This window comes from Leopardus geoffroyi, chromosome A2 (genome assembly GCF_018350155.1).
Source record: "Leopardus geoffroyi isolate Oge1 chromosome A2, O.geoffroyi_Oge1_pat1.0, whole genome shotgun sequence".
In the NCBI taxonomy this organism is placed as follows: domain Eukaryota; kingdom Metazoa; phylum Chordata; class Mammalia; order Carnivora; family Felidae; genus Leopardus; species Leopardus geoffroyi.
In genome coordinates this window covers 110305675-110331895 of record NC_059331.1, presented here as the reverse complement: position 1 = coordinate 110331895, position 26221 = coordinate 110305675, and the positions used below count along the sequence as shown (strand labels likewise).

The 26221-nt window shown below is 35.8% G+C and overlaps 1 long non-coding RNA gene and 1 pseudogene across 1 annotated transcript; both read left to right on the top strand.

Moving 5' to 3' along the window:
* The first annotated feature begins 1560 nt into the window (after window positions 1-1560).
* On the top strand, window positions 1561-18407 carry LOC123606516. Its single transcript, XR_006716321.1, has 3 exons — window positions 1561-3072; window positions 3522-3611; window positions 18374-18407. It is a non-coding gene; the product is annotated as an uncharacterized LOC123606516 (long non-coding RNA).
* On the top strand, window positions 17637-17734 carry LOC123607777 (annotated as a pseudogene).
* Window positions 18408-26221: the final 7814 nt, after the last annotated feature.

Below are 26221 nucleotides of genomic sequence, written 5' to 3'. Positions count from 1 at the left end.
GATGCTGTATGAATTCAGGGGAATTAAAACTGAAGCTGCCCCTAGAACCCAAGAAGGATCCTGGAGATCATTCATCAGGCAGTGGCTTGTTTGTAAGGAGGTCCACTGTTTCTGGAAAGGAATAGGGCAAATAAATCAGGGAGGAAGCTGTATACCAACTAGTACAGAAATATTTATAATTTAGCAACTGATATGGGCATATCATCTGAACAGCAGCCCTGATTTGGATTCAGCCAAAACACTGGGTAGTTTTCTCTTCAATTTTTAAAACCTAAAGGGTACCCTCCCTAGGCAAATGGGAACTTCTCATCATGTCTATCCTTATAAAGCATGCTATCCTTGGTAATTCTAAAAGAATATTCTGTTTTTATACCATGAAGAATTATGCCTTTTCTCAATAAAGAAAACAATACATACCGATAATATTTGGTAGGCTATGCCTTCAGTATATATCCTTTTATATCATGCTTATCAAAATATTTCATAAGAGATTTATAGGGTTCATAATATATTTACCAGTTGATTCCAACATCTTAAAACCTTTTAAAGATTGAGGCCCAAAGGAATAGTGTGGGATGACATTAAGATCCAGTTTTCCAAACTTCCACTTTAATTGCTATGACTATCACTAGCATATTTATTCATGCTAAAGTGACTGATGTTCCCATAGATACTCTCTCAACTTAAATAATATCTTGCAATTAAATTAGATTCTTCTATAAAACAATATCTGGTAACAGTCACATTTATATGATCATTCATAGGTAAAGTCATATCTGCTAGTTGGTAAAAATAAGAGAACAATGTGAAAATCAGTGAAGAATTTCTGCAAGCCATTAAGAAATACTTAGGGAAGAAACTGAGGAGACAAACAGTTGGATACGAGCATCAGAGGTGCATATTTTGCAGTGGCTTTCCTGTAAGTCCCTTGAAGTCAGGATTCATTCAACAAATTTTTACTGAAGCTACTAAGGCAGGCTGGAAATACAAGTAGGACAGGAAGAGATTATTCTACAGATATGAGGTTTCCTGATGAACAGTTGTTGATACAAGTTGATAATAAATGGAAGTGGCGGGAATGGAAAGGTTTAGTAGAGGAAATGACTAGTCAAGATTTTGTGGGTTTAAATATATGATGTTTGTATTTGCACAGAATCACTTTACACCTACATCCTCCTTCTGATGATACATGATCTTATGCCAGTGCTGGTGTGTCAATCATTAAGATTGAAATGTCTAGACTGGACTGATATTCTCAAGGTTCTTGGCAGAATGACTCACTTGGGTATGAAACCACATGCACACCAAACAATCACACTTTAGTCCACGGTGATAGTCTGGCATTTCTCGACATTTACAATGTTAGAAGTGAGTAACCACAGAATAGCAAGTTTTTATGCATGGTAATCTGATAAAATACTCAAGGAAGATGGAGAGAAATTAAAATGAGTTTACGTCTCTACCCTTCTGGTCCAAACATCCTTTCCCACTGATATGATTGGTACTTGTGGTCAAAATAGTGTCTACCACTTTTTCACTGATTAAATCACACCTCTGAATTTCACTTACTCTGAAGCTTGCAAATATATATATCCTCAGATTTAATTTTTCTGTCAAAAATGCATCTACAATTGAGACGTTTAAAAACAGCTAGAAAAGAACTACCAACTCTACTAAAAGTTCAGAAAAATGAAACACACATTACTATCTACATTCATGGAATTTGTCTCACACTCAAAAGGTTAACAGACAAGTATAATCAAACACCAGTAGGAAAATATAAGGAATCCTTTTGAAGTTTGCAGAGAACAGCAAGCACTGTTCTCTGAAGAGGTATGGTACACAGTGGTGCTAATGCATTTGGTTCAAAATTTACACAAACTGAATTAGGTTTTATCTTTAAGATGCAGAAATTAATCTGAACAAATTAATAAGTAAATGTAAACATTATGTTTTTAGAACATTAGAAAGCTAGGGAATGTAACAATAGTTACCAAGAAAAAATATATATGTAAACATGGAAAACATGTTTTTTAAAAAGGGCATTTTAGGGCAGTGAAAATACTCTTTGAGGTGATTGTGATCATACGGGTCATTGTACATTTATCAAACCCTTAGAATGTCCAACACCAAGTGTGAATCCTAAGGTAAACTGTGGAATTTGGGTAACTGTGTCAGTGAAGGTTCATCCTGGTAGAAAATGCACCATTGTGGTGAGTGACATTGATAATGGGGGAAGCTCTGCATGTGTGGGAGCCGGGAGTATTTGGAAAATGTGAGTACCTCCCTTTCATTATTTGTGTAAAGCTAAAGCTGCTCTAAAAATACAAAGTCCTTTAAAAAGGGGGGGGGGCATTAGAAGTTCAGAAATGAAACAAGCTTCAGTTTTCTCTTCAGGAAAATTTGAAAGAGCACAGAAGTATCATTTAAGTATTTTCCTGTTAGAGAAAGAATAGCATTATAAGAAAGTAAACAAATATACTATTTTGAGAAATGTAATATGCTTATGTCTTTGCATTTCCTTGTGAATAGTTGTTTCCTTAGGCAGACTTGGGATCTTGGGGGTGATTATGAGAGCCACAGCAGAGAAGTCAAGAAAGAGTGAGAACTTCCCAAAGGCAGTATGCAGACAGACAGTAGTCTTGACAGCCAGACTTTGAGAGGATTTCCTAAAATCCCTCATTTCTCCCTTTAAAATTTCTAGAAACTGGCTTAGCAAGATTGATCATAGAGTTTTGGGGAAACAAAAAAGGTTTTAGCCATAAAGAAAGAAGAAGAAAGAAAATCTTGCCCTGTGGTGCCAAGGGTTGATGGGAAGAGAAAAGGAGGGGCAGGTAGAAGAAGGCAGAGACACACATGGCTAGATATCTCTTTTCCAGACTGAAGTCCTAATGGGGAAAGTGTGTGAAATAAAACAAGATGCCCCAAAGTCTCTCATTAATCCGGGCCAGATGGATCAGGTGAACTTGGTGTTGGGGAGACAACCTGAGTCTGGCTTCCTCTTTCACCTGCTTCTTCTGTGTCACAGATAGAATCTACAGTGCCTGTTGTCCCTGACGAGGACATGCACAAGTAAGTTGAGAGTCAGGTTGGGGGCTGCCCCAGGGAAGCTCAGAAGTCAAGGCTCAGTGGATGAGTAATCAAGTGCCTGTGAAGGTTACAGAGGGGCTGAGTCAGCAGGAAGTGGACTGTGCCCCGAGCAAATCCAGGGTGTCCAGATGTGAGTTTCATTTGCTCACGTTTCCATAGCAGATGCCTGAACACTGCTCAGATGCTCTGGAAGACCTTCCATTGCCACTGGGCTGAGGCAGCAAACTAAACCAGATACTTCACACCAGAGGTGACCCCTTCCCACAGCTTCTACAATGATCAACTAAACCACACACTTCCAAACTGTAGAAGCCTTGTTAGAGAAGGGCTCAGGAGAAAGCCTTATCTAAGATACTGTTCATTTTACCATAGATTATTATTATAGAGGATTTAGTTTGGGGATGAGACTAAATTGTTACTTTTTCTTTTAGTCCTTCCTACCTTGTAGGTGCATATGATGAAAACAATCCAGGTGTCACCAAGAAATAAAGAGGCCATGGTTTCTTTTCAAATCTGAGGATGTGAGTAAATTTGCAACTCCATTACAAGCATCTTATTATTATTTACTCCTTCAGAGCTTTCTAATCTTTTCCTGGAGACCTAGATTATCACTGCCCATTTTCCAAACAAGAATCTCCTTCCTTGGCTATCATGACATTGACCTTCTTTGTCTTTTCCTGTCTATCTAGGATGCCTTGTTTTGTATGCCTTTATCTGCAGATCTTTAAAACTTAGCCACTTCTCAAGGCTCATGTTTCAGTATCACATACTGATTCATTCTGTTTGATCTTTTGTTTCATGGGAAATAGTTTCATATCCAGCATGGAGGAAAGTATTTTATAAATAATTGTGTTATGATCAATTTGTTCTATCGTCTATAATTTTGTATTGGATAATTGTTTCGCCCTTGTCTTTAAATGAGTTCATGTGTATATGGCTTATCTATACTGACCCTATTTCAGTCTTTCAAGAACAGTGACTGTCATCAACAGGATATTGTGCAGTGCTTTACATAGCATGGGTATTTATTAGAAAACTGAACTGCTTTGGTTATGATGAGTAGACCAAGGAGACATATAAGAGAAGTCAAGAAACATTTTGTTTTAAAATAGAAACAAAACACATGGGTAGCAACTAATTTAAAAGTAAAGCAATAAGAAATGCATGCTTCTTAAAGAGAATGGGCAAATACCTGTTTAACCACTTAAGTTGCATATGACCTCATGAAGTAGTCAGGTCTAATTGTAAGTTTCTTTGTTCATGTTCCTTCTTTCAAATGGATAGAGCAGTTGAGAAAACAATTACAGTAAAACAATGGCTTGTAAAACCCAGTGAGCTAGAAAATCAATTTTAATTAATTCAACTCAAAGAGTTTCCACATAACCAGCATTGACTGGGCATGTACTGTATGATTGGTAAATATGAAGAAGAAGAAAGCATGATTCTGGCCTCAAAGAACTTTAAGTTTAGCAGGGGGAATTAGGCAGAACCTAAGGCTATACAGAAGTACAAAAAGGGGGAAACTTTTATTTTTAGGAAATGGGGAAAGTTTCTCTGAGGAAATGGCCAATGAGTTGGACTCTGCAGATGGGCAGACCTTGAGAAATATTCTGAGCAGAGAGAATCATATGTACAAAGGCATTTCCATAGAGCTTTTTCCTGCCTCTTTGCTTTTTAATATTAAGTTAATCCTCTAAATTGTAATACAAATGTGTATCAACACTGTCTACCAACATGTGTATTTATATTAAAAATGCAATCACAGTAGAAAGTTAAAGGAAATTTCCATCATTATAGCATTTTTCTTTACTGAGGTAAATTTAACACATAATTGACCATTTTAAATTATACCATTAAGAGGTGCCTGGGTGGCTCCATTGGTTAAGCATCTGACTCTTGATTTCGGCTCAGATCATGATCTTAAGGTTCGGTTTGTGGGATGGAGCTCAACGTAGGGCTCTGTGGTAACAGTGCGGAGTCTGCTTGGGATTCTCTCTCTCCCTCTCTCTCTGCCCCTCCCCTGCTCATTTGCTGTCTCTCAAAATATATAAGATTAAAATAAATAAATAAATAAATAAATAAATAAATAAATAAATAAATAAAATGTACTATTTAGCTGCACACAGTGCATTCACAATGCTGTGCAACCATCAGCTATCTTTCTCATTTCAAAGCCATTATAGGAAAGATTAAAATTACCTGAGTGATCATATAAAGTTTAAAGTCATTATCATCTGTCTCTCCTATTAATTGGTCCATGCTAAAGAAATGTCTAATTTTATTTGTTAGAAATTCAATTTGCCTTATTTATATTAAATCTGTATTTTTGGGACTCCATACCTTCAGATTGCTTCACACAATTCATCAATTCAATTTTCAGTTTTTAATAATTTTTTAGACATTATGTCCATATAGCTTAGGTTATAAGGTGCACATGAACATTTTTATTCATGGCATATATGTATATGGAATATCATTCAGCCTTTAAAGGGAAAGATATCCTGACACATGCTACAACATGGATGAATCTTGAGGATATTAGCCTAAGAGAAATAAGCCGGTCACAAAAGGACAAATATTGTCTGATTTCACTTCTGTGAGGTACTTAGAGTAGTCAAATTCATAGAGACAAGAAATAGAAGGGTGATTGCTTGGGTCTGGGAGAAGGTGGGGAGGGGAATTTTTATTTAATATGTAGAGTTTCAGTTTGGGAAGATAAAAAAGTTCTAGAGATAAATGATGATGCTAGCTGCACAATATGAACATACTTAATGCCAATGAATTGTACACTTTAAAATAGTTGAAATGGCAAATTTTATGTTATGTGTATTTTACCACAATTTATTTATTTTTTTAATATTTATTTATTTTTGAGACAGAGACAGACAGAACATGAACAGGGGAGGGTCAGAGAGAGGGAGACACAGAATCTGAAACAGGCTCCAGGCTCTGAGCTGTCAGCACAGAGCCCGACGCGAGGCTCGAACTCACAGACTGCGAGATCATGACTGCTGAGCCGAAGTCGGCCGCTTAACTGACTGAGCCACCCAGGCGCCCCTGTATTTCACCACGATTTAAAAAATAAAAATTAAAAAAAATATATATTTTCTAGTTGATCAGAGATACGTTACCCCACTAAGAGGCAATGAATAAACAAACTTTCCTACTGCCATGAGAAAACACTAGGGTAAATGTCCTTATTGTGCTATAGACCTGTCATGTTCATGGTTATATTTACAGTTTCAAGTCAGAAGCACAGAAAAATCCAAGAAATCAATCTCGCCATCGGGAACACCCTATGTTTACTGATAAGGGTCAGCTCACCTGGGGAAAACCAGCTTCCCTTACAAGGTTTAAGTCTTCTGCTTAATGGGGACTCCTGTTTTAAAACTGTCCTCTTGAGCAAGAGATGGGCACATCCTAACCTTCTCTATCTTTCTTTGCCATTATGAAAACATCTAAATGGCTGTTAAGAAAGAACATATCTTGTAGCACCTTCTAACTACTGAAAATTATTCCGAATGTACACCACTCCTGAAAACTCAACTCTTTCTGCTTTTAAAAACAAAAGGCATAACAAATACAAAAGGCTTTTAAAAACAAAAGGCACAACAAATAACAAAGACTCACTATATATTTTATTGTGATGACTTCGATTTCTGTTGGATTATAGTTATTGATATACATATATTCTAAACAAGCATATCATAAATTTGGGCATTTAAAACTGTAGCTGAGCATTTGGAGCAACAACTAATTTAGAAGATACCTATCAGTAATTCAAGCAACTGAGAACATACGATAAGATAAAATAATATAAAATTATAGTCTTTTAAACATTATGTTTATACTGCAGCTGCTCAAAGGAAAAATTATTTTTGTCAATGATCTGTTTTTACAACATGAATATTATCAAATACTGTGCCATATCACAGGGACCTAAATTACCTGAGTCAGGAGTATTTTTTTTTTAATGGGTATCTACTTTAAATTAACTTTAAATATTTTTTAAAAACTTTTGGGAAATATGGTATGTTGAGCATAAGTCCAGTTGAAAACTATCTCAAATAAAAATATAAGAATAGATGAAAGTATTTTTTGTTAATGGAGGCAGTGGTAAAAATTAGGGAAGAAATATTGACTTATGTCAGGTTTACTTACTTCACTTTGTGGAGTTTTTGCCTATTCTTGGGCTTCTCATGGCCACCACATTTAGATGTTACTCAACACTGACAACGAAGATCTGTGTGGAATATTTCCAAGCTGGCCCTTCTCACCATTTTGCCTTTCCAAATTAGGCCTCTGACAGAATTTCCCCCTTTCCAGTAAGGTCACACCACTTTCTTAGGGAGAGACTATAGGTTGCTCTTTTATGCCTTCCTTTAGTTTGATTCCTCCTGTATTATCTATAGAAGCTTCTTAAGGGGGGCCTGAGTTGTTTTCCTGGACAAAAGATGTTACTCTTTGATCACAAGGTAAGAACCTGGGATATCACTGTTCCCTTACCTTTGACTCTCACTAAGGGAAGAAGCTTAGGGTTCTCTGTTATTAAAAGGAAAAAAAAAATCCTCCACCCTGCATTTTATCCCTTGTGATTATGGCATTACTTTCTCTACACCGTCAGGCTAACTGAAAAACTGCCTCCTATTGCTCATGGCCCAGTCACACCATGCTGCTGAAATCTACCAGTCTACTGCACACATGATCTCTTAATTTCTAAAACAGATGACTTTGGGATGCTTATTTTACCTGATATCTCAGCATCGTCTGATGATACTATGGGCAATTAATTCCTCCTTGAGCTCTCTCCTCCTTTGGCTTTTATTTGCACCATATCTTATTTTTGCCCTCTACTTCCCTTCTGTTCATGGAGTTTTCTTCTACCCATCCCATAAATGTTGCTGTACCCAAGGTGGCCTTCCTCACAACTCAAACTTAGTGGGTTTTGTCTCCTCATTTATGTAGCTTCTTGTAGCACTAATATGCTTTGACACAAATCTGCATTTTTAGCTCAGGTTTCTCTGCAATACTGCCATATCCACAGGCTCAAGTCCTTCTGATTAAAGTCCTTACAGCATCTCACACTGAGACTCTTCAAACCTGAAATGTTCTACTCTTTTCCCACACCTTCTTTCCTACTTTATGCTCTGAGTCAGGAATTAGGAGTCACTGTAAATGAGCTAAAAGGAGAAAGCCAACAGAAGTTACTTATCCCTAAAAAAATATGAAATTTTTTGACATGAGCGTGCAATGGTTTCTATAACAAGCTAAAAATGTCCTTGATAAACTCGTATTTCTCAGCTATCAATTTCATATACAGATGAAATAAGGCCCTAAAATTTCATTTGATATCCTGCCTGCAAGTTCCAGATTAGGGTAATTGATTTATATGTTTTTCTAAGCAGTAGGCATTTTGCATTTCAATGAGGCTATGATAGGAAATAATTCAATAAATATGGTCTATGCATGAGTTTTCCTATCTGTGTGTTGACATTAAACTGAAGTCATGGTTGGGCACTGACACATGAGCATTTGTAGAAAGTTTAGATATAAACCAGTCTCAGGAAAATGTTTTTATGCCTGAATTTTAAGTAGCAGGGCTTTATGTCTGGAAAGTATTTTGTTTAACAGAAACAGCACCAAGTACAGTGAGGCGAAACGGTGACTGTTGACTATTCATGCTCACAGTGCTGAACGTTATGTCATGACTCTTGTGTTATATACCTTTTTCTTCACACATTAGGCCAGTGTTTACCAGAAAGTGAACAGCACAGCCAGTAGATGTTTTGACCTGTGAAAAGCATTACTTAATTCTCTGAGGTCTCAGGTAAAAGTTTTCAACTATGAGTTGACCTTTGGCCTGTGAAACAAGTGAACTGTTCAGAGTCGTCACCCTAAATGTCTCATTACAAAGCCTGAGCTGGCACTTGAAAATTAAAGTCAGGTTTATAAACAACTCAAGACAGATTGGCAAATTAATGTTAAGGTCTCACATCATCGTGTTTTCTTTTTCTTTTGCATTTGTGTTTTGGAATCTGTCTCTAGGCTCTGAACTTATGTGGTCTGGGTGTGAACAGTGGATATGTTCAGCACGGAATGTTGAAAAAATTCTCACCAAACAAGTGTAGCAGTTTTAATCAGAATTAGCTAAAGGGCATAACACTGTAAAAGAGAAAATGAACCACTCTTTTGCTGTCATCAACAACGAGGAAATGGCTCTAGGCAATAGCTGAAAAGTGCTTTTGAACTTGAGAAGCTCAATGCTTTGGCAGTGAGGGGGATCTTGTTTGTCTTGCTAGTTCTAAAGAACTATTTATTCCTCAATAATTCCAGTAAGTAAGGCACAAAGAAAAAAAATCAATCTCATTTTTTCTAGATACCTCCCCTTATATTATTATATTTTACATCACATCCAAAATATTGTTTTTTATATACATCTTAATATGTGTTATATCTATTTAAAAGATTGTCTTCATAACCTAATCCTGCAAATAAGGCAATACACGCTATAAAGTTAAAGTTGTTTTGAAAATGATAGATCCTTGTTGTCTTAGGAAATTAAAGCAGGAAAATTTTATCTTGGTCTCAATATCCTTTTTCTTTTCTGAAATAATCATAAAGGGATTTATTTCCTTAAGAACTTGTTAACTTATCTAAACATCTGCTACTCAAAAGTGATTACTTGGGAATTTCCAGGTCATACAAACATGCAAGTCTAATGTTACAGGATTCAATTGGACAGAAACCAGTAACCAACCAACCATTTATTTTTATCTTTGTATTCCCACCAGCAAGGTATGGGTTATTCCACATCTTCACCAGTGTTAGCCATTTTAACTTGAGTGTGATGGTAACTCAGCATGGTTTTGATTTGCATTTCCCCAGTGGTTAATGATGTTGAACATCTTTTCCTGTGTTTCTTTGCCTTCCAAATATTCTGTCTGCTGAAGTGTCTGGTAGGTTGTTGTTTTTTCTTTCTTTTCTTTCTTTTTTTTTTTTTTTACCATGTTTTAATTGGGTTGTTTTCTTACTGTGGTATTTTGAGAGTTCCTTTTTTTTACTGTGGGGCAAGTCCTTGTCACATATGTGATTTTCAAACATTTTCTCTCACTTGGTATCTTGTCCTTTCATTCTATTAGTTAACTGATTTCTGACAGATTCAAAGGCAATGTAGTAGAGAAAAGACAATCTTCTCAAGAAACAGCCCTGGAGTAAATGGACACCCACATGCAAAAATGAACTTTGATTCCTATCTCAACCCGTGTACAAAAGTTAACTCAAAAGACATCAGAAACCTAACTGCTAAATTGAAACTATAAACATATTGAAGACAACAATGGAGAAAATGTGTGTGATTTGACATTAGGTAAAGACTTCTTAGATGAGACACTAAAAGCATACTCTGTTAAAAAACTGATAAACTGGATCTGATCAAAAATTTACAAGTCTGCTCTTCTAAAGAAAAACACTTTAAAAAAATATATATATACACATATTTATATATATACATACATATACATATATGTACATATACATACATATACATATATGTACAAATACATACATATATACATACATATACGTACATATACATACACATACATATATACATATACATATATACATACACACACACACATATATATATATATATATATATATATATAAAGCTGAGAAGAAGAGACAGAATCAGCCAAGCAGTCTACTTACAAATGGCTAATGCAATAGGAAACCTCAGGAGAGTGTCCTGGAAAGGAAGTAAAGAAATGGTATCAAGAAGGAAGGGGCGATCCACTGTGTCAAATATACTAAGGGAGAGTGATTGGTTTAGTTCGAATCAAGGAGTACACACAGACAAATGTCCCCAGACTCTATATGGTCAGTTTGTCCTACTCATGACTCAGCCATTCCACCAATGTAGGAAACACAATGACATCCCTGGCCCATTATCTGGTGAGACAAACTCACTCTTGGTACTGTAGGCTTTGTATCTGGTACACAAGGGGTTATATTCAGGCTTATGGGCACTTTAACGTCAGTCATTATTATATCTGCATTCATACATTCACTCCTTCAGTAGTTACTGAGAGGCATCTCTGGGCTCAACATTGAGCACATACTCATGATTAATATATACTAGTCATTTAAAACAGGCCATGTCTGAAATTACAGAATTTATCTAAGAGACGAGATGAAAAGCATTAATCAAATGGTCACACTGGGCGAAACTATGATGTTTCTTTCTACTGCACAGTAACAATGACAAGTTTATTATTAATCCTACTATTATGAGGTATTATTAATCATAGCATTGTGAGGACTATGTTTGGAATAACTCTTTGGTCATCAGTGGCTTGTTTATGTCAGTTAGAACCTCATACTGTGAATGTGACCCTGGGTATGGATAGGCCTTGGGTTTTTTAACTCATCTTTATGTTTCCAGCTGAGATTTCTTTATCCTTCCCCAAACTGAAGTTGCTATCCACCTTAATTCCATTCTCATGTATCTCCCCTTTTTTTACTTGACCCCTTTTTAGAATTAATAAGCCAAATATAAATACAAGGCCTAGAAAAACATTAATCATGATTAACTGAGATGAATCTGAAACATAATGTGGTTTTGTAAAATATAAATATTCATGGGATTGTCACTTGTGGGAAATTGATAATTAATAAATATTGACAATAGATGTGGAAAACAAAGATATGCTTGAATAAAAATAACATATTCTATTTCAGCAAGTATATCCTCATACAGGTAGACTTCTATTACTAGAGATTTTTGCATGTTTTTACCATGAGCATTTTTCACAGAGGTTAAGAACACAGATTCTGGAACTAAAATGCTTGGGCTCCTAGTTTGTCTACCTACCAGTTGTGTTGACATGATTAAGTTAACCTCTCTAGGCCTCAATTTTCTTATCTATACAGAACATATAATACTTGTACTTACTTTAAAGTTATTATGAAGATTGAGTTAATATGTATAGAACATTAGAAGAGTTGCTTGTAGATAGTAAGCTTATTGTCTATATATATACAGAGAGAATGAGAGAATGAGAGAGAGAGGGAGACAGAGACAGAGACATAGAGAAAAAGAGAGAGAAGAAGCTGAAGCTCTGGGGTTAGACGAGTAGGTTCAAAGCCTGGTTTTACTACTAACTATTTATATGACCTGGTGTAGTTAATTAACCTCTTCATGTCTATTAGCAAAACAGGACTCATAATAATAGCACTCATTCCTCATAGAGTTGCCATGAAATAGTGTATATGAAGCAATTAGCACATACAATCAATACTAGCTTTTCTTTTAGGATTGGTGGTGAGGTATTTTCAAAAAAAGTAGATGGAATCATGTAAATGGATCACAAATTATTTATGGTCTATTCCAAAATAAAGTACGAAAAAAAGAAAACTATAACCTAAATTTCCTGCATTCTAGCAATCCTGAATGAGGGTTTCCCACAGATAGTAACTTAAATCCAAAAAGAACACAAAACAGAAATGTTGACTGAATGATTTTAAGGTTACCAGAGTGAGTGACTGGCTTGTCATTAATTGGTGATCTATCCCATGATTTACTCACTGTGAAGAAGTTAGATTTATCAGTGAAAGAATGCTAAATACTTCACTTTGATTTAATGGCTAGAAGCAGTAAATGCGTAACAACAGGCTGTCCAGATCGTTGCTTAGTGAACTCAAGAGGAAAAGACGTAAGTTTGGAGGTAGAAAAAATACACTTTTTTTTGCTGCTCTGGGGTGAGCTTTAAGAGAAATGCAGTTCTGGGAGAAACCACTGCAGCCTACAGACCAGCTGGCAGGCAGCCATAGGAAAAGAGGGAAGACTGGAGCCATTGCGCATTTCCAGGACTGGGTTACAAGTAGCTCCAGGCACTGTGAATAATAACCACAACAATCAAAGGACAATCTATATGCACAAAGATCATGGAAAGGACTGTTATGACCACATTCATCTTTCCTGTGACACCTGCTTGTACAGATGATATCCATCATCAACAGCACCACCTTTTCAACAGACACAGCACTATCTTCATGGCGAGACCTAAACTTTTTTTAACCAAAGTAACTGAACTACTTTCTGTACGTAAGCCCAATTTCATTATGCCAGGGATAGACATAAAGTCTTTTTCACATTTTATTTTCCATGGTGGGGTTTTAGATATCTCTTACAAAACAAACAAGTTGAGAGATCAGATGGACTAACTAAAATTTTAATTATAAAATTAGTTTTTGAAAAATACTACTTCTATTAGTAAGTTGACAATAGAAAAATATGAGGAAGTATTTAAATTAAGGAAGTTAAGACTTTTTAATCCATACTTAAACGTTTCCTAAGATACCACAGAAACCTTTCTCCTCAGAACAAGGATAATTTTACCATGATAAGAGGACATGATTGTGCTGAAGATAATTTGCTTTCACATTGAAAATTCCCCTTAAGATAAAGAAGATCATGTTCTCTAACTTGGACCAAGAGATGGCAAAAACTGTATTTGGATTTTGATCTTTACTTACTGTCTTGATTTAAGTGAGCAAAATGTTTTATAGAAGTGGAAATAAAAAAAATACCTCTTTAACTTAATATTCCATAATGATTACTAATTAAGAATCAAATACAGGAATCTCTGTTTTTCTGATAAAATAAAAGTAGATACAAATATATAATTTATAGTAAAAATTCTTATAGATATCTTTCCTTAGACTTCTTCGTATTTCATTGTCAGAGCTTTATTATTTGTCAAATGATGGCTATTATTTCTTATCTAGAATTTACTCTTACATTGAACATTTTTTTGTTTAAATTTTTACTGGCCACTAAAGGTTACAAATTAAGCCTGCTTAATTCTTATAAGCCAGCAAAAAACCACACTTTCTCTTTCTTTATTTAGGGAAATGTCTTATCAACAACTCCAATGTCATATTTACTTTATCAATTCCTTTATAATGCACAAGGATTAGCAATTTTAAGTAGGAAATAACCAGACCAAAGTAGCTTTACAGCTAAGGTTAAAAAATGAGTGTTCAAGTAAAATATGAAGGTTTCTGGACTTTCACGAACTTTTGAACCTCCACAGCTTGCCAAATTTAGTTAAATTTTAATTGAAGTGTAAATATTATTTATCTTAAAATGAAAAGGAGAATTAATACAAACTGTTTAAAGCAGGTAGAAAGTATTTTATATAATGTTTTGTTAGATATATATCAATAGGGAACAAATACTATTTTGCCTGATAACTTCATATACCCCATGCCTTTTACTTCCTAATGGTATTATGCAGTGGTCTAACAGGTAGATCTTACAACTTGGCGGTGGAAAGGTCATGGTGCTAACAAGATTAGATTCATAGCCAATCATCTTCAAAAATGTATATGAAAAGTGAGGGAAACAGAAAGTCTGTGCACTGCAAAAAAAGAAAAAAAAAGTTTCTAGCTCTCTAAAACCCTGTGAGGTGAAAGGTGATAATCAAAACATCAAAAAATAAAATGTCTGCAAAACTGGGTTTTGTGTGAAACATTTACCTTAGTAAGTTACATTAGCAGAATTCTGTGTTAAGGTGGTGTAAAAGAGGATATGAGTGTGCACAATGGTTTTGTTAGAAACAGCATAACCTACCAGAGATATGAGTCCCACGGTTGAATTTCACACCATCTAACCAATTCTTCCTTTCCCAGGCAATGAGAAATATTTCCTACCAGTCCAATAGACTTCCTTACCAATTTAGGGCTTTGTATTCAAAACAAAACAAAACAAAAAAATCAGTGAAATGGATGGATGATACTGGACTTTGGAGATAATTAGAAAGTTTTTTTCTTTCTTTTTTTTCATTTTTTAACATTTTTAAGAGGCAGAGAAGGAGCATGAATGGGGGAGGGGCAGAGAGAAAGGGAGACACAGAATGTGAAGCAGTTTCCAGGCTCTGAGCTGTCAGCACAGAGCCTGACATGGGGCTCTAACTCACACACTGTGAGATCATGACCTGAGCTGAACTGAGTCACCCACAATCCCCAGAACAGCCTTTTTCTAAAGCCTATAAATGAAAATAATAATTAATAATAATAATTAAAAATAATAATAGTAATGTGACCTTGCTTAGTGTCACCCCTTTGAATTCAATTCCAGTGTCAAGTGACTCTTATTCTTTTCTTTCTCAAAGGAGTGTGTTAAGTCTTTTTCAAAGAAGAGAGGCCATTAAATGTATAACATTTGTTCCAGGTAATAGGTTAAGGATTCATATTCATAAGAATGAAATGCTGTGTATTGTTCAGTCTCTAGTCATTGTGTGATCACTCTAGTTAGTCTTCAAGGCTTTTCTATTTTCAGGGAATAAATATTCTACCTCTCCTGAGTATCAAAGGAATAAAAGGGTAACTAATCAGCAAAGTAAACAAGTGAAGAAAATGAAAGTTATATTATAACATTAGCGAAGACTGAAACAAGTATGTTTGGAATTGATTCAAATTAGAGCCTAACATATCAAAACCTGTGATATGTAGCCAAAGCTGTATTTAGAGAAAACTTTCTCATCTTAAATGTATTTATTAGAAAATTATATTTAAAATCAAAGAACTAAGCAATCAGTCCAACAATCTAAAAGAAGAACAAAAATAAAGCCAAGAAAGGAATTAAGATACATATAATTGATGCATCAAGCAAATTGAAATAATTGACATAATTCAAAAAATAAAAATAATTCCATGAAAGGTCATATGAAATAGGCAAACCTTTGACAATTACAATTAAGAAAAAAGGAAAAGATTTTAAAAATAAGACTATATTCAATTATATATACACAAGATTTAAAAATTACTAAAATTGGCAAAAGAAGACCTGGAAATCTAAAAAGACAAAAAAATAGTAACAGATATTGAAATGGTAATGAAATAATGACTTGCTCCCTACTGGTCCTCACTAATAGCTCCAGACCCAGGTTATTTTAACATTTTTTTTTTAACATTTATTTATTTTTGAGACAGAGAGACAGAGCATGAATGGGGTAGGGGCAGAGAGAGAGGGAGACACAGAATCGGAAGCAGGCTCCAGGCTCTGAGCCATCAGCCCAGAGCCCGACGCGGGGCTCGAACTCGCGGACCGCGAGATCGTGACCTGAGCTGAAGTCGGACGCTTAACCGACTGAGCCACCCAGGCGCCCCCAGACCCAGGTTATTTTATAAGCGAACATGGACAAATCTTCTTGAAACAGGAAATTTCTTTTTTAAACAAGCAGATCATAACAAATAATAAATAAATATTAAAATGGGTGTGTGTGTGGTTCAGTTCATTAAGCGCCCAACTCTTGATCTCAGCTCAGGTCATGATCCTGTGGTTCATGAAGTAGAGCCCTGCCTTGGGCTCCACATTCTCCAGGCTGAGCTTATTTGAGATTCTCTCTCTCTGCCTCTCCCCAACTCAGGCGTGCCTCATTCTCCTTCTCAAAGAAACTTTAAAAATAATCAAGTGGTAACACATTGAATCCAACAATGCACTGTAAAAATAATGCAGCATGACCAAGTAGGGCTTTCTCTTGGGAATACAAAAATGGCTTACCACTAAACTCGTTCAGTGGAATGTACTCTATTAGTATATTAAAGGAGGAAAAATCATTGGATCATCACATTTGATTTTGAAAAGTTATTCTAAATTAATTCAAGATGTTTACAACAATTTTTAAAAGCTTTTTGTAAAATAAAAAAATATGTAAAGTAATATCCTTGATTTATAAAAGGATCTACCCAAGGCCCTCATCAAGCCCTATCCCTAGTGATGAAATAGGTTTATATGGACAAGAAGAAGAAAACTGTTCAACTTTTAACTTGAGGTCCCAGCCAGTGTAACAAAACAGAGAAAACAACTCAAATATTGGAAAGGAAGTTATAAAATTGTGACAATATGCAGATAATACAAGCATTTATAAGAAAACCTCAGTGGGGTAGATAAGGGAATTTAATCAAGATGGCCAAATACAAGTTCACCATATGATAACCTGTAGCTTTTATTCATAACAGTAAGCCAATGAGAAAATAAAAGAGAACAAGAGGTCTATTTATAATATAATAATCACATCAAATACTTGGGAATAATCCTACGATGACTTTACTGGAAGGCATAAAAGGGGAAAAATACTTTGTTCATGAATGAGAAGGTTTAATATTTAATGATGTCTGTTCTCTCAAAACAAACTATGAATTTAGCACAAGACTAATAAAAAAGAGAATTTTTTTAACCAAAATTTAAAACCTGTTCTAAAATCCACAAAGAAGATTGAATATTTATTTATTAAAAAAAAAAATTTTTTTCAACGTTTATTTATTTTTGGGACAGAGAGAGACAGAGCATGAACGGGGGAGGGGCAGAGAGAGAGGGAGACACAGAATCGGAAACAGGCTCCAGGCTCTGAGCCATCAGCCCAGAGCCTGACGCGGGGCTCGAACTCACGGACCGCGAGATCGTGACCTGGCTGAAGTCAGACGCTTAACCGACTGCGCCACCCAGGCGCCCCGAAGATTGAATATTTAGAAATCACCAAGTGCTTGCTTGGGCAGCACATATACTAAAATTAGAACTATACAGAGAAGATAAATATGGCCTCTGAGAAAAACAACAACAACAACAAGATAAATGTATAAAAGAAAATGAAGGGATGGCCTTGACTGCTACATATAAAACATATTATAGGATTATAGTAATAAAAATATTATAGGGGCGCCTGGGTGGCTCAGTCGGTTGAGTGTCTGACTTCAGCTCAGGCAATGATCTCGTGGTTTGTGAGTTAGAGTCCCACGTCGAGCTCTGTGCTGACAGCTAAGAGCCTGGAGCCTTCTTTGGATTCTGTGTCTCCCTCTCTCTGCCCCTCCTCTGCTCATGCTCTCTCTCTCTCAAAAATGGATGAACATTAAAAAAATTAAAAAAAAAACTTTAAAAAATATTATATTAGTGGGATAGGAATTGATAACTACATCAGTGGAAGAGGAGTTTAAAAATAGAGAAAAGCGTATGCTAATTTAAGATACCATAGAAGTGGCATTGTAAATAAATGGAGTAAGGGGTTCATTTTTTAATATGAGTTCTTGGGAGAATTATCTACTTATTTAGAAAGATGTTTAGAAATTAAGCTCATATCTCATATTCATAAAGACAAATTTCAAATGATTATAATCTAAGCATAACATTATAAGAGTATTACACTAATAGTATAATTTTTTTTCCTGTTGGGATATGGAAGGTATTCTTTTATTTTTCTTAATGTTTATTTATTTTTGAAAGAGAGAGAGCACTAGCAGGAGAGGGGCAGCAAGAGCAGAGCAAAGGATCTGAAGCAGGTTCCATGCTGACAGCAGAGAGCCCAATGTGGGACTCAATCTTATGAACTGTGAAATCATGATGTGAGCCGAAGTCAGATGCTCAACTGAGTGAGCCGCCGAGGTGCCCCTGGAAGGTATTCTTAAATAAAAAATTTCTAACAGGGAAGAATTGGAAGTGAACTCAACGTCTATGTATAGAGGGACTCCTAATCTGTGGTATGGAAAATAAGACACCAATTTAAAGGAAAGAGGCACTGATAAAGGAAAAAAAAAATCAGGTTTTGGTATCATGGTAGGTATATTATGATACAATTTTTATTTAAAAAAAGACCAAAACAATGCATTTTCTCTACAATTATCAATTTTTACAAATGCGTAAAACAAAGTCTAAAGTACCCACATTAACCTGATGGCAATCGTGGGCCGTGTAGAGGGGGACTAGAATTTAATATTACTATCATAGGTATTTTAGCGCTGTAGATAATACTTAAAGTTTAAATAACGATATCTAAAAATGGATAGGTTATAGGTAGGTAGATAAGTTAAAAAAAAATCATTGTGGGGAAAAGGTGATAAATCCACAATTTCTACAAAGGAAATGACAAATATGAAGATCAAATGTTATTGGAAATAAAACAGCTATCTGATTTGACAATTGTGGGGATGAGTTTGTTTTACGAGTTCAGCTAAAATCCTACAGACTCAAGCAGTTTTAATTTTTTCTGTTTCAGTAAAATAAAATGTTTTCAAAATACTCCAAAGGGTAAATGATTTCATTTCAAAATAGTTAAATGAAATAAGCATGATTTATAGTGCAAATCAAAATATTTAAATCATGCCATTTCTATGGTATCGCTGGAGGCAAACTTTTTATCCAAATGTTCTTCTTTGTAGCTTAAAACATAATGTTAACCCATGGTCCATATTATTTTAAGTGTATTTAGTGCCTAAATAAGTTCTAGGAATTTCTCTGCTCAAAATTAGCCAATGTTGACCATGAGGGATTCAAAAGCAATATTAACCCAAGGTCACTGAAATGGCCCTAAGAAAACAATTTTCCTAAGTGTAAACATATAAACCAATCTTATGCACATTTTTAGAACTACATGTTCTTTTAGAACTACTGTTCCTGGTCATTTTGTGTATGTTTGAGCTCTACCAGGAATCCTATTTTGATCTCCTCATGCCCAAAAAAGATAGAAATAAGGAAAAATAGAAAGGAAAATAAAAAACGACTGTGACTCGGAGCTTAAATTGTATTAAAATTAATGCCAGTAAAGATTTTTTGGGAGATAGTTAATACTGGTGGGAAGTGAGAAGGGTCTTCCTAAATACTGCTATGGGGAGAGCAATTTAACAATGTGGGGCAAGAACCTTGACAAATATTCATAAAATTGCTCACACTGGATCTATGTCTAGGCATTTATCCTAAAAAAAACTGCAGGTAGATGAAAATTAATATCCTATTATATTCATCATAGGATCATTTATAACATCACAGGCAAACTAAAATTCCAGCAATAGGGCCAGCAATAGGGTACTTTTGGATAAACAAACTATGATACATCTGTATGATAATAGATTATTATCTATGCAATAAAATATCTTTGAAGATGAATTCATGACATGAGAAGATGCTTATATTTATCAAAAAAGATACAGAATTTTATTTATAATAATGAACACACACACACACATACAGTATGTATGTGTGTGTGTGTGTATATATATAAATACTTGTATCTATCTATCTGCCTACTACCTACTTACCTACTGACCTATATTTGAAAGGAAGGAAATAATTGCCAGTGACTCCTGGCAATGGAGGTAAAACAATGTACTTTAATCTTCTCTAGCCTGTATCAATGCTTCAGCCTAATTTGTTTTTTGACAGTAGGTACTGAAAAAGTGAAAATCTCCTTATTGTGTAAAGTGAAAAATAAGAAAAAAATTAACAATAGCCCAATCATTTCTCTTCTAGTTTCCCATCCCTGGTTCCCAGGGGAAGATTCTCTAAATCAGTATATTCTTTTTTCAGTGGGTATGCATGGGCTCTTCTTGTTTGAAGACTTCACTGCTGCTGCACCTTTATTTTCGATTTCTTTGTTTATTATAAGTGGAGAAAGTATTGTGTACTCTTCCCCTAAAGCACAAACCTGACACTGTCCAGCAGAAGGTGGTACTGAAGTCTGTGAGTTCATTATCACCTTGAAAAGCAGGCTGTAACCTCTAGGCTCATCAATCTGTGAGAAGGAGAGAGAGGAGAAGGAAGAAAATATGTTGACAGGTAAGAAGAAACTCAGTCTCAAATGGTGTGGAATGAGTAAGATATTCACCAGTGTGGTCTTCTCATCGACTGGGGCTCAGCTGGGACTATGGCAGGTCCAGGCCACCAATTTCACTGCCACCACTGTCACCTCCCACTCCAGCTTCTGTTTATGAGAATGAGGCTAGTTTCTCAATGGTCCCTTACCTTCAAGGCTACTACTTCCAAAATGGGGTGGGACTATAGCCTTTTTGGTTTGTTTGTTTGTTTGCTCAGTTGCTTAGGGAGATAAGATTTGACAATATTTGAAATCAAAACATTTACCTGTCCCTATTGATCTGACCACTACAACATTTTTTTTGTGATCAATTCTAATTTTTAAACCAAAACATGCTTATTACCATGTGAACTCTGAATATCAACATGACCTCTGCTTCTGCTTCTCTTTTTTCTAATCAGAGTGGACTACCTACTTTATTTAACCTCATTTCACAAAGGTTAGATAACCACAAACAGAATTTTTTTAAAACTCTGCTTTAGGAATGGACTAACATATTTGTAACATTTACATTTAAGTTTTTGAATTGTGGGTAAATTTTATTTATAATTTTTATTTTCCAAATTTTTTTATAATGAGTATTACTTGTATATTAAAAGGGAAGAGAGAAAGCAATATGCATTGTGGGTAATAGCTGACCTTTGTCTAAGCTATTTTAACTACCTTTAAACCAAATCACATTTACTGGTGGGAAAAATATATATATGTAAGGTGAGCCACACACACAAAAAAATACTGTTGGTAATTTAACTCTCTATGGTTGATATTTCTATACTCTGCTTTTCATAATATCATGTCACCAAATTCTGTGCCTTCTGGTCTTTCGGGTTTCTGCTCAAACCTTCACATATCACCCTAATGCTCTCTCTCCACATGTCTACTAATCTAGTAGCTATCACCCTGTACATTTCTTCCATAATTCCCACCATAAAATCTGTAATTATTTTATTTGTTTACTTATTTTTCTGTCTCCTCACACCTGTAAGCAAGCTTCCTCTGCAGGACATAGGCTGTGGGTCCTTTTTCTAGAATACTGCCTGACATAAGAGAGTGCACAACTGATATTTAAAGGGTCAATGATTAAATACATCATATTTTTAATAATTTTTCTAGTTTTTCTTTTACAACCACACACCAGAATAGCTCCCAAGATGGTGAGAAGGTGACTAATTTTTATTCTGGTGATAGCAAATAACTAGCAATTTTGCTTATATTTCACATGTGAACCATCAATTTTCCTGAAAATGAGTAAAAAAAATAAGATTGGGATCATGTTGTTTTCACATACTTTTAAATTTCTGCATGCAACAGTATTTCCAGCTCCAGCTGGAATAGAACTAAAAGTACTGGAATATTATGAGAAAAGCTATTCCTGTACAATGTCCAATCTGATTTTGCAAACTACGTATGTTTGGAAAAGTTGTAGAGAATATGAAATAGATTTTAGATGCTAATGCCACAAATATCTTGGGACTGGTCTCAAAACTTGACCCCAAAAAGTCACTTAATATTTTTGCCTTTCATACTGTACAAAATGTATTGCACATGCTGTATTTTAAAATAAGTGATCAAAGTAGTGACAAAACAAACCATTACATATAGTGCTTTCTATGTGCCAGGAACTGTTTTTTTACATGCTTTATGTGAATTATTAACTCCTCTAATCTTCTGCATAACCTTATCACATAGGGATTATTAGCCTCCTTAATTTACTGATGTGGAAGCTGAGGCAGAGAGTAAGCATATTAGAGGGAAAGAAGCATCTACAGCAGCGCATCTGAGTTTCCCTCACTAAGCACAGTGCTCCACTTTATAAAGCACATTTTTCCCTTTCCAGAGTGACTGCTGGCTGGCCCAAGGTCATGTGGCTCAGTAGAGCCAGGATCGAAACACAGACTGGCAACAGAGGTTTCCTCCTAGCTCTCTATGTTGTAATGCTTCTCAAAAGACCTGTAATGGGTAAGACATATTAGAGGAACTCAATCTGCTATCATTTACACACAGAAACCTGTGGTATGGATAGGAAGGACACTGGAGTTGGATTTAAAAGTCTTGGAATCAAACTCTGACCTCTATTCTTGAACCTGTCGCTCACGTAGCTTCAGTTTCCTCAACTCTCAAGTGGCGATGCAAACCCTCCACTGTTGTGCTTTTATGAGCAGCAACTGATTCAATGGGTGGCATATGCTGCATCATTCTGGAAGCCTTAAAGAATGATTGAGTCTTGTGAATTGGGGCTGCTTTTTATTCCTTCTATAAATAATGAAGCTCATGAAATTATTTAAGCAAGTGAGGGACATCAGATAGTCAGTTCAGCTGATCTCAAGTACAAAACCAAGACTCTTCCCAGGTCTTTTCTACTTAAATATCTAATTCGACAAATCTTTCAAATATACTCAGGAACCAAACCCTGAGCATGTTCTGTAGAGAGTAGCAGGAGGAGAGGGTATGGTCACTGTTCTCACAAGTCATGGACAGCAAAGGAGATAAGATACCCAAACCAAAGCAGATCATGATACATGTTGTGAGAGGAAAAAAAGTTTGGTGAAATCAGAGGAGGAAGGAGCACTTTTGGGTGGGGAGATTAGAAAAGGAGACTTCCAGTATATGAATATTAGCAGAAAAGAGGAGTAACATATACTAAAAAAATTTAATTCTCTCTGAATCAATTTTCACCTTTCATCAAACATCCACTCTTTTTAAGGCACTGTGCTAACAGGGGAACCGAGGAGAGGAAGACAGAGCTTAGACTCTGGGGAAGATGGTCTGAGTTCCCTCTCCAGAGTAGTGCAATGCCCAAAGGACATCCATAACTAAAAACTGTACTCCACAGAGGTGGAGAAAAAAAGGAAGCAAGTATAATGTCGTATGGATATTGATGAGGAAGTATTTAATTCTGTCTATGGGAGAAAGAGTCCAGGGGGAGCTACAGTAAGGGATGGTTGAACAGTCTCAAATGAAGCTTGAGTAGGTCATTTCTAAGTAGTTAAGAGAAGGGAAGGATAGTTCAAGCAAAGGACACAACATGACCCTTGATTTTGGATGTTTCTCCTGTCATGTATATAGAGAATCACAAAACTGGGGACATGGTAGGGTGGAGGGTAACTCTCAGTTCTGTTTTCTTTCAGAATTTAACTTTTGTTTAAAAAAATGTTTTTAACTACTTGGCTTGATACCAGTCTCTTCTATTTGAGCACTGATCTCATGAGCAGTTAAACAGACTTGGTTTCACATGTCAGTCTCTGCTCTCCACCCTCTACAGAATGTCCCAGAAGGTTGGGACAGGAATAGAGGGGAAAGGATGCTTTTAAGCAAAGGAGGATCAGGTTCAAAATGGCTAAAGGGGATAAGAGAGGGTGGCAATGAATTAAGTTTTAAGAAGTCTGTATTATAAAACATTTCTAACATATAGTACATAGAAGAGTGTGACTCCTTTTTATTCCCTCCTGTATTATTTTGAAATACATTTGAAACCACACATCATTTCATCCATAAGTATTTTAATATATATCTCTAAAAGCAAAAAGACTCATTCTAACCAAAAAAAAATACAATTAACTCACCTACAAATTTTAACAATATGAACCAACTTTGTAAGATTTTTGAGACTGAATAGCTTATACAACATCAAGTTCTGATCCTCTAAAGAGAGATGAAGGTGGTTAGTGCCATCAATGTGTGGGAAATGCCAAGTATTAGGAAATAGGTGACATCTCCCAGGAGGCAAACAATAGATGAATACATTAGGGAAAACATTTGAATAAAAGCGATTGATGGGAAGAGTTTGAATAACATGAGATCTGGGAGGGCTGGAGGAATCAAGAAGTCTCTCCACTTGTGAATACAACGAGGGAGGCTGGGCCTTGAAAGAGGATGGAACATAAGTAGGTGGGGAGAATGGTGGCGTTCATCTGTGGGAAATAGCCGGAATGATTTAATGGATCTTGACTGGTACAAACACACACCTCCCAGGAAAGTAGGGAAATAAGGTCACGTAGGTAGAGGAGACAACAATATGTATTCAAGATTTCCCAGGATTTGAATTGCACTCACTGTTTCAATAAATGTTGGTTGAACATGGAGACCATGCTAGGAGCATACAAAAACATGACATCAGACCTGTTCACAAGTAGATTTAGGTCTAATGTGGGAGTCATAAAAGCAAAAATACCACAATAATTACAAATCATTCAATAAACATTTATTGAACATCCTCTATGGGTCAGATACCACCAGATGTAAGCTTCAAATACAATGATAAATAAGCCATGGTCCTCAAGAAGCCATTGAACCATAAATGAGTTTTGATTGGATGCTGCCACGAGAAAAAAGTATTTTTAGGGGAAGTTATTTTTCTCTCTGCACAAAGAATCAAGTAAAGGATAGTCTGAGTCAAGAAAACAAAGTGGTAAATTGAAATAAGGTATTAGCAACAAAAATGGAGATAAGGGGATCATACGAGAGATGTATGAGTGGGGAAAAAAATAGCAGGAGAAACTGAGCAAATCATGTCCAGAAGTCTCAGGTGGGGATTGTGTATTCACACGTGTGTGTCTGTACACAGGCGTTTCAGGTGTGAGCCATTTCACTTCTCTTTTCAATTGTATGAAAATTTTCTCTGGTACTAACATCGAGCTGTAGAGAGATCACCTTTCTTTGACAGAAAGAAAAAATTAGTTTACATGTGGTGAGGTCCCAAAACATCCTGGTAGGGACATTGGATTTCTTTGTAGAAGGGTACCTTCCCCACTGCTGATGCCTTGATGTGCCAATCTGTGCTCCTCAAATGTGAGTGTTAAACTTAATAAAACAAAACAAAACAAACTGTTTTTTGGATATCAGTATTAAGGTCCACTTGGAGCGAATGTTTCTTAAATGATTGACCAAAGTAACTCTTATGCTTTCCACGTGCTCACTTGGAGTCAGCAAACAACACATAGATCAGAACAATCAGTAAATTATTTCCAAGGATTGGAAACAGAAATCCTCAGATGATTCACTGATGATTCAGATTTCTGTGTATCGCGTCTACCCTACTTGTTGCCAAGGGAACTAGGGGCCTACTTCCTACCACACCACAGCTATTAAAAGTACCAGCAAAAGCCACAGGGGAGTAACTTCTCTCCTCTTTTATTAAAAATGACTAACGGACTACATGTCAGTTACACAAAGTAGATTTGTATTTTATCCATGGAGGTCATATCCATGAGGTATTGAGATGCCAGGTTATTATTCTATTTATCAACTGCTTTTGTTCTGCCACTTTCCTCATGCAGGAAGAAGTTTCTATCAAGAACTAAAGATGCCAATAGAAAACACATTTTTCCTGATATAATCCAGGCTGATGTGCTTCTGTAGTAGTAGCCATGGTCTGTGAAATGTGTGTCAACCTCAGCCAGGGTTAGAAGCCACAGTCATACTGCCAGCCTGGTCTGCTCCTCTGGGTCATGAGTGCAAGAGAAGGACAGAGACAGGGAGAAGGAGAT